Source organism: Temnothorax curvispinosus, unplaced genomic scaffold (assembly GCF_003070985.1).
Source record: "Temnothorax curvispinosus isolate PA1 unplaced genomic scaffold, ASM307098v1 QBEX01017838.1, whole genome shotgun sequence".
Lineage (NCBI taxonomy): Eukaryota > Metazoa > Arthropoda > Insecta > Hymenoptera > Formicidae > Temnothorax > Temnothorax curvispinosus.
This window is the reverse complement of record NW_020227618.1, coordinates 186,917-195,557: the sequence shown is the minus strand read 5'-3', so window position 1 is coordinate 195,557 and position 8,641 is coordinate 186,917. Positions and strand designations below refer to the sequence as shown.

Sequence of the window (8,641 nt, the reverse complement as noted above, 5' to 3'; positions counted from 1 at the left end):
TTTACGTCGTGTGTCTTCCTTCTCCGACCACCGTTCTCTCCCTTTATCCACCACCCTCCACCCTTTCCATGCCCTGCCTCTTTCTCGTTTTCTCTCTCTAGCTGTCTCCCACCAACTCACGCACACCCTCCGCCGTCGTCAAGCGCCGGTTCCGTGCGGATTGGTCCTGCGCGCTAGGGGATGCTGCGAGATAATCGTATCCCCTCGCCCCTCGCGTAACCAACCCCCGCGAGTCACCCCGTGTCGAGGGAAGCAGCAGTGAGAGCCAGGCCGCCGCCATAGCCGCTCCCCGGGCAACGAAGGAGGAGAAACCGGCGAATCATTCTCTCTTCCTCTCTCACCCTCCTCTGTCTCTCTCCGTTTTCTCGTTCTCTCCGTCTCTGTCCGACGTTCCCGGGTGTCCGCGTTGCGGCGCGCGTTTCGCGGCGGCGACGTTTTAACCCATATTCCAGTCTAGAATTTCACCAGCGTGGCACGTCGTCTCGCACGCGCGCGAACCGACGACCGGGCGACCGACCGGGCGAGCACCCGGCAGCGAGAGTGACGTGGATCTGGACACGCGAGTGTCCGCTTTCGCGGGCAGCGTGTACATCCGACGACGGGAGCGCGTAGAGACCGTGCTGCTGACGAGGCATCGTCGACGACGACGACGACGACGACGGCGTCGACGACGACGACGGCGACGATGGCCACCGGGCGAGCGTAGAGCAACGTGGTGAGAGCGTACAACACGCGCGGCGCGTCTAAATTGCTCTTCTACTACTTGCGACGACGACGATGACATTTCGACGACGACGACGGCGGTAGAGAGGCTTCGTGCGCGTGTCACTCGTCGACGTGGGTGACCGCCGTTCATCGTCGGATGCCATTGAAGGCGCGAGGGTGACCGGTGAGGGTAGTTGACGGCGATAGCCGCGGAAAGAACAGGATCTTAACGATTAGCGGTTCTCTCGATCGCGATAAGACCCGGTGATGTTCAACCGACTGAGGAAGTCTTTTAAAGATCAGCACTCGCACATATAAATGTTGCCGGCGTTTATAATTAACATTGCGTGTACATGTTACATACTTGAGTAGGAATACGGTGACATCGACGGTGATGACGGTTCGTAATCGTGAATAAAAAATGCAAACCGTAGTAGTGAGGTCTATGCGGCGAGGGGAAGTTTGTGGTGTCGAGGGTGGCGGCGAGCCGTGAACTTGGGGGATGCTAAAATTTTTGTGCGCCATGTTAGTGTGAGTGTTTCGCTGGTGGGTCACGAATGCCATTGCGTAAACGTGGTTCATGCGGAATGGAACACCATGGTGTCGATCCTGACCCGTATATGTCAACGACGGTGCGGTCATCGAGCGATTGTCGTTAATACCCTGATGGATGATTAAAGGCTGCCGTCTCGTGTCAAGCATGCGATTCGCGTAGAACGATAGATGCTTGTTGCAACGTGTAACTGCTGAATCTCTGACGAGAGACGATGACGTAAACGCAGATGTCAGGCGTGGATTTTAGACTTTGTCGAACTTTAACACTTTCCTGAATGTGATACCGAGAGGTCAAACGTCTATTAACGTCACCGTTATAAATACGTACTAATTTTACGTTTATTCGAGGCTGCGGTTAATTTTGAAGGGGGTACTTTTGTGGTGACGCGAATAAACGAAAATTCGAGGAGCATCAGGAGAGAGAAAGGCGGATGATCGAGGATACTTGGGATGAATTGAATTGTGGGAATTAGTACTTCGTGAAAGAGAGTCCGGAAAATTGTGCCAGAAGCCGCGATTGCCCGGCCATGAAGTACGCTGCACAATAAAACTTACGCCACTTCACGAGGCATCCTGGAAAGAGGTCTACCGGTCGGAAGAAGGCACTCCGCAGTCAATAACGCGCCGTCGAGTGTCTACAGACGAAGTACGCACGATATTCACCGGAGAATTTAATTAAGCGACCAAACACCCGGAATACCTACGAGCCGAGCACACAGTAGGTTCAAAATATCTCGCCGGCGGCGAAGTCGATTGCGCGATCGGACGTCATCGCGAATGTCGCGTCATCGCGTGCGTCACGTCATCGCGAATCGAGACGATTTAACGACGAACTTGTAATAACTAATGAATGCAGACGTTTACATACTAAAATTATAGGACCGGAAATCACCTAGTTTTCCGAGGGTTTCGCGCCGCGCAGGACAGTGAGACGCGATTTTCAGATCTCTTTCATTACGTTTTTCAATTCGTCACTCGAGAATGTAACTTTAAACGCGGGATCAGATTATGCGGCGAAGAAAGTAATAATAATCCCGAGAAATAAATTGCCAGTGGCGATCGATGGTCGACCGATCCGTTCGATCGCGACGGCGGCGTCGAGTAACGCCGTGCGTGTCGGCACGTGCATGGCATTAAGTGAACCGCCGCAAACAATTGATCGCGACAATTCGATTGCCGGTGCATCTGACGCCTCAAGTTCCGGCTTTCGCCTGTCCGATATCGTACATAGCGCGGGAACGCGCGTAATCGCGGCTCATTAAGCGCTACGAGCTTTCAACAGCACTGGCCGTTTGATCGCGTCGCTTTGTACGCCGCGACGATGTAACGAGAGAGTCGGCTCCGCGAGTCACGTGGACCTGACAATTCTGTACGACGAGAGAGAACGGCAAGCCGAATCTGCCGATTCGCTGGGAAATTAGGATTAGCGGTCGATCATACCGATAGTTTAGCACGAAGACATCCAAGCCGAGCCGGTCCGTTTACCATTTCTCCAATTAAGCGCGACTTTAAGTGCATCGATAAAAGCAATATTCTGTGAGTCGGAAGCGCGAAGCGGAATTCTGCGGCCGCGATCGGCGAGTGTGCCGATCGTTACGGCCGCTACGCGTGAATTCGTCGTGAGAGTGCCGGTGATTGTGACGGAATCGAGGTGCCGATTCTAGGGTCGATCTGACACGCACGACGACGCCGATCTCTCCCCCCCCCCCCAGCCCCCACGATTCGCGAGGAACGTAGTCACGATCTCGCGATGCCGCGGCGTCCCAGCAACGTCATCGCCTCGGCACATCGCGAGCTGCGAGCGACGAGATGAGAGGGGACGGCGTGCGGAAACAAGAGTAGGTATGTGTATTGCGCACGTGTACGTTGTTACGTTAAGTTACTCTGCCGAGAAAGAGAGAGTGAGGGAAAACGAGAGGCAGGGGTGAAGGAGGGGCGCGGGGTGAGGAACGGTCATTTTCGGGGCAAGTGGATGCTGGCTTTTCGAGAGTGGCGCGGTCCGCGGCTGCTGTTTGCCGTTCTTGCCGAGTTAAATGGCGCACGAAGGGAGCTATGCCCTTTAACATCGCGGGAAAGATCGATCTCGCGCACTCGAAACGTCCGGCTCTTGCAATTCGTTTAATCGAAGCCGAGAGGGATGGAATTAACCCTCGTTTGATGCCCCGCGTGCCTTCCTCGCATTGCCCCCTCGATGTTTGCGTTTGCAGAACGGAAATGATCTAACGCAATTACCCGGACCGTGCATTTGAGCGCCGAGCTCGGGGGGTTTTGTAGCGGCAGGCTGTAACAATTCAGTGACACACAGTCCTCAAAGTTATCGTGAAAGAAAAATGTTTTAACGGTAGTAAATTGTTAAGTTTATCTAATCTGAAACTCGCGCTTACTTCAACGATCTTCTGAAGCTTATTCAATAACGCGGAAAATTATTATCTTTCCACGTGCAGTTCAAAACTTTCGTATTGTTTTTCGCAACAATTTGCAAAGTATCGGAAGAAGATTTCTTATAAATTGCAAGTAAATGACGACGGTAAACTAATTTCGTCCGATATCGACGATGCTGCTATCTTACGCGCGAGGATCTGGGATTGGGGAAACGAAATCGAACGGCTGCTTATTAACTTCGCGTTCAAAGAAGCAAAAGTGGCGCGGAATGCAATCGGCGATTCAGGTGGAACGGAACTCGATTGAAAGCAGCAGCTCGAAAGCAACCGCGTACCGGGGGTTTCATCATCAAGCGCTTTATTGACAAAGGTATTTCGTATTACTCTTTGCAAATACTCACGCTTTCCACAAACGAGGAAGTATCATTATCAAACGCTGCGTCCTCCAATCGTGATCCGGTGTGATCCCGTTATCCTATTAACGCGGCAAAATATTTGATGTTCAATCGATGATATTGTTTTGACGATAAAATTCTTGTGGATCTACCGAGACTACGTTCTGTTATGACAAAAGTAGTTTAACCGAATAATCGACATTTTCGATTTACTATATACGCTTCATCGTAAAACATCTCGATTTTTATTCTCTCTCCCCGAAGATTCCTCGCCTAGTGACCGATCATGCTCATGCTGAACGATCAACCCCTCGCCTCGCAGTCCCCTCGCGGAGACTCCCAGTTAGAACTTGCTTTATAATGCTTATGCATATTTATGTACATCGTTTTCTATATCTGTCGTTTATATCGCCCCGTTAAGTTTAATACCATGTGACATTTAATGTCAATGAGCAACCTACATGTGATGTAGTTTGATAGAACGGATTAGTATACGCGTGTAATTATTGTATTAAAATTATCTCGTTCTCTCTTTGTACGGATTCGCCGTAATGACAAAATAATGTAAAATACAATAGCCGATCCAATGAATAATAAACAAGTAAACACATCCGAGATGTGATGTATCGCAACGTGCATAAATCAGTAATAATAATAACTGCGAACGTGATTAGTTTTGCTTAGTTAAACACAGTAATTATACTATATATACGTATGGCTCGTGGCGATTGTTCTTCTCTACAGAAATTTTCCTTCTTTAATGATTTAATTTAATCACTTGGCTTTTCATGAAAAGATAGACGATTGTTTACAAGAAGACTTCGAAAGAGAGCACGACGATTAGACCGATCAGGAGAAAAGTCAAATATCTTTACGGTTACGACATTCTCGACGGCATTAAGTGTCGCTTAATGGCCGATAGCCGATACCTCGGCATTCGCCCTCCTCCGATGCTTACGATGTACGTGCTTGTAGATCGAAATGGATTGGATTAACACTTCCGACAATTACAAAGTAGCGCTCATTCTTCACTAAGAAAGCAAGTTAAAGGCGACTTTTAAGAAAATTATATGACTAAAAACATCTCATTGACAGCCGGAAATTTTAGAGTATACGGAGTATAATTAGCATGAATTAGATGGGATTCTTAATTAATATGTTTAAGCCGTGCCATCAATCACTCGGTCTACAATGTATAATTCAATAAATTTCTTAAATTGCTCGTTAAAAAAAGAAACGTCAGTTGCGTAACAACGTAAAATTACCAGTTAATTTAATAGCGTATTATGAATGAACATTGCTGTACACCAATCAATTATGAAATTGGTGTACAAATTTTTGGTTAGCGGTTTACCTCGTAATGCACAATAGTTACCTTTCAAAGGACTTCGCATACTCCACTTTATTATTATTATTAAACGTTAACAAATTTATCCCCGCATGTCGTCACTGTATCACCAGTATACCATTTGGTTATGTATTACATGTAAATTAATTTCCTGCCCGCTTGTTGAAATTGGGATTGTATTTCACATCGATCGCTCTCCGAAAAATGACGATAATTGACGGCGATTCATTGTATGCGCGCGTGTACGCGAACGTACGATATTAAATTCGTCATGTGTCTTCTGTTGAGCGCGAACGTCAAATACCAGATAGCAAAATAATTACGCAACAGCTTTAATCAACGCGTCATCGATGCAACGCACGGGATGTACGTGTGCGAAGTTATTAAACAAATCAATATATATCGCCGGCCCTTCGCGCGCAAATTAACGTTTCGTTAACGGGCAAAGTCGAACGCGATAATTTCGCGCAAAATGCATTTATCTGAATTGTGACAGATGTCGAGATCAGCAAGTCGCGAGTGGAATGAAAATGTCTGTGTGAAAAAATATTTGTGACATACAGCACATTGCGCACATTTTAAATAGACTGCAGATCTCGTACTGGTTGACTATTGTTCAAACTTTGATACAAGCTCATATTCAATCGCGGGATAGGATACAATATCCTATCAATCGCGCATGTGTATGTGTGTGTGTGTGTGTGTTTGTACAATTAAAAATCGCTGTTTATCTTTCCTTATTTTTGCACATGTACAAATAGATGATTTTTTCTTGTCTGATAGTTTTTTCTCCCTTAAAAATATATCCATCGCTCGTATCACTACACGGCACACGGCACACGAAATCATCTGTATCAATGTACCCAATAAGTACAACAGATCCTCGTATTACTGGGCGAGATCGACTGGATGAACTGGCCAAATATTTCGGAAATATATCTCGCCGCTTTCGCGGACGAGGGAAACCGCAACGTATACCTTCCATCTGCGGTCAAAGCCGCCGAAAAGGAGATCGCGAGAAGATGGATCGGCTGGCGTGTAACTCCGACGCAGATATTCGGGCGATGATAAGTCACACGGCGGAAGAAAATGGAATGGAAGTGTTTTGGCACCCATTGAAATTTATTGCGGATTATGCAGCGCGGAGTATCTTGCGTGCGCGATCACGGCGAGACCTCCTCCGAGAGATCCCCTTTTTGTCGATACTTTTTTCAACTTCCCCGGGCGATCTCTCTCGTCGTTCCCCTGCTCTTCTCTCGCGTCCGTTATTCTCTCGCGCAAGTTCCGCTTTTTAGCCAAACTCGGCGAATTTATGCATCGCCTCGCCGGCAATTCGCCGCGCCAATAAATATGGTCGAGACAATATCCTTATTTATCTCTTGATACAACGCGCTTTTTCTCGTCCGAGAACGAGAGAACTATGTTTTTTTAATCTTTCGATGCATCGCCAGCGAAATTCGTTCCCGCGAGATTCGAGGGAGTCGAACGGAAGCTTGACTTTTAGATCCGGTCGCGCGACTTTCGGTGCGGGATCTTCGTCTGAAACGAGATTACCAACTTAATTGCATTAATTAATTAGGTATTTCGTGATGCGCGCGCGATGTTTCGCCCGCGATGCGGAAGGGCTCTCGGGCGGATTTGGGAGAAGTGAGAGTAACAAAGTACCATTTCCCATTGGAATTACAACGGGTTTCTACGACTAAATCGACACGCGTTGCAACTTTCCGGTCGATGCTTCATATTGAGGGCATTATCTCGTTTTATTCAGAGCGCCGCTGCCCGTTCGTATTCTCGCTGCCGGTATCGTTTATCGGCCAGCTTTATGACGTCATAGCGCGCACAACTGGGTTATCACGGAACACCTGTATAAAATAACGATACGATATATAATGCTCTCGTCGCAGGATGCAGATTAGATGATGCGGATAAACGAAAAGCAAATTGCTCGCGTTTGACAGTTATAGATTATTACAAGTGCCGTTAAAAAATAACTACATGAATAAAAGCATATATCCTACATATAGTTTGTTGAAAAAAATAGTCGAAAAGTAACGGTCAGACGTGGATGGTAGATGTTGCAAACGCAAATTTTATTTTAAATCAATAAACGTCACGTTTCTGTAATTGTACGCTAAGTGAATTATTATTATTATTGGATCCAGTTTTACAGATCGAATTTAGGAACATTATGCAGCAGAGATTTTAATATGCGAAATAATTAAGGTGACTCGCGTTGGTGGTAGCTCCAAAAAGCAAACTTTTATATAACGTTATATAAAAGCACGAAGAACACGTGTTCGTAATCGCGCGCGCGCGCGCGCGTGCTTGTTAGTCGTCGGAAGTTACGTAGAAGCTGCGAAATTAATAAAACAATCGCTTGAGAATTATGAAGGCGAGAATTTATCTCGCGGTTAATGCGAGGTTTCAGCCGCAAGTTTGCTTTTTGGAGCTACCACCAACGCGAGTCACCTTAATTATTTCGCATATTAAAATCTCTGCTGCATAATGTTCCTAAATTCGATCTGTAAAACTGCGATTCTTAAAACTTAATTATCTCCGCGGACATGTCGCATTATCTGAATTTTCCCATTAACGCCGGGTAAGAAGTAATACCAGCTCATAGTGGCGCAAATTTTCCTCTTAGAGAACGTCGCGTTTTTTTTCCAGACGCCTGCGATAAGAGCTGTTCTAGCGTCCTGGAATTAAAAAGATAATTGAAGGAGCGAGTCGCAGAAGAAATTATCGGGTTTTGCAAAACCATTTAATTATAGTTAAGCTCTCGCCCTGTTTCTACCATTTCGGTGTGTCATCGTCTTCGACTAATTTTAGCTGATTACCGTATTTTTCGTTGCGAGCAGCCATTAGAAAATAACATTCGTATTGAGATTAAAGAGAGTTTCTTTCAGTCGGCAAAAATGAATATAACGTAGCCGGTAAAATTACAAGAAAACTCTCCTACGATCATGTTTGTGACCTAAAATTGTGCAGTGGGTTCAATGTATTACGTTTTACATTCCAACTTTTCCCCATTTCGCTAAGACTCGTGAGAAAGTTTCGAGTCTCTCTTACTCTTCTTCGCATAATTTTTTTTTTATACGTTTCCCAAATGTCTATTTTAAAATATTTATAAACTGCACGCGTATAGATGAAAACTAGATGACCGCTGACTTTTTCCGCAATAAAACTCAACTACCGCTCTCTTGAGTCTGGAGCTAGCGTGTTTTTAGCGATTCTAAATATTGTATATATGTTATGGT

At 46.1% G+C, this 8,641-nt stretch overlaps 1 protein-coding gene across 1 annotated transcript in view; it reads left to right on the top strand.

Annotated features, from left to right (window-relative positions):
- Positions 1-272: 272 nt before the first annotated feature.
- The window catches only part of LOC112467860 (potassium/sodium hyperpolarization-activated cyclic nucleotide-gated channel 1), a 171,844-nt gene continuing 163,475 nt past the window's right edge, over positions 273-8,641 (top strand). The window contains exon 1 of the mRNA XM_025036736.1: positions 273-3,102. The gene's annotated coding sequence lies outside the window, so the exon portion shown is untranslated. The remainder of the gene's footprint in view (positions 3,103-8,641) is intronic.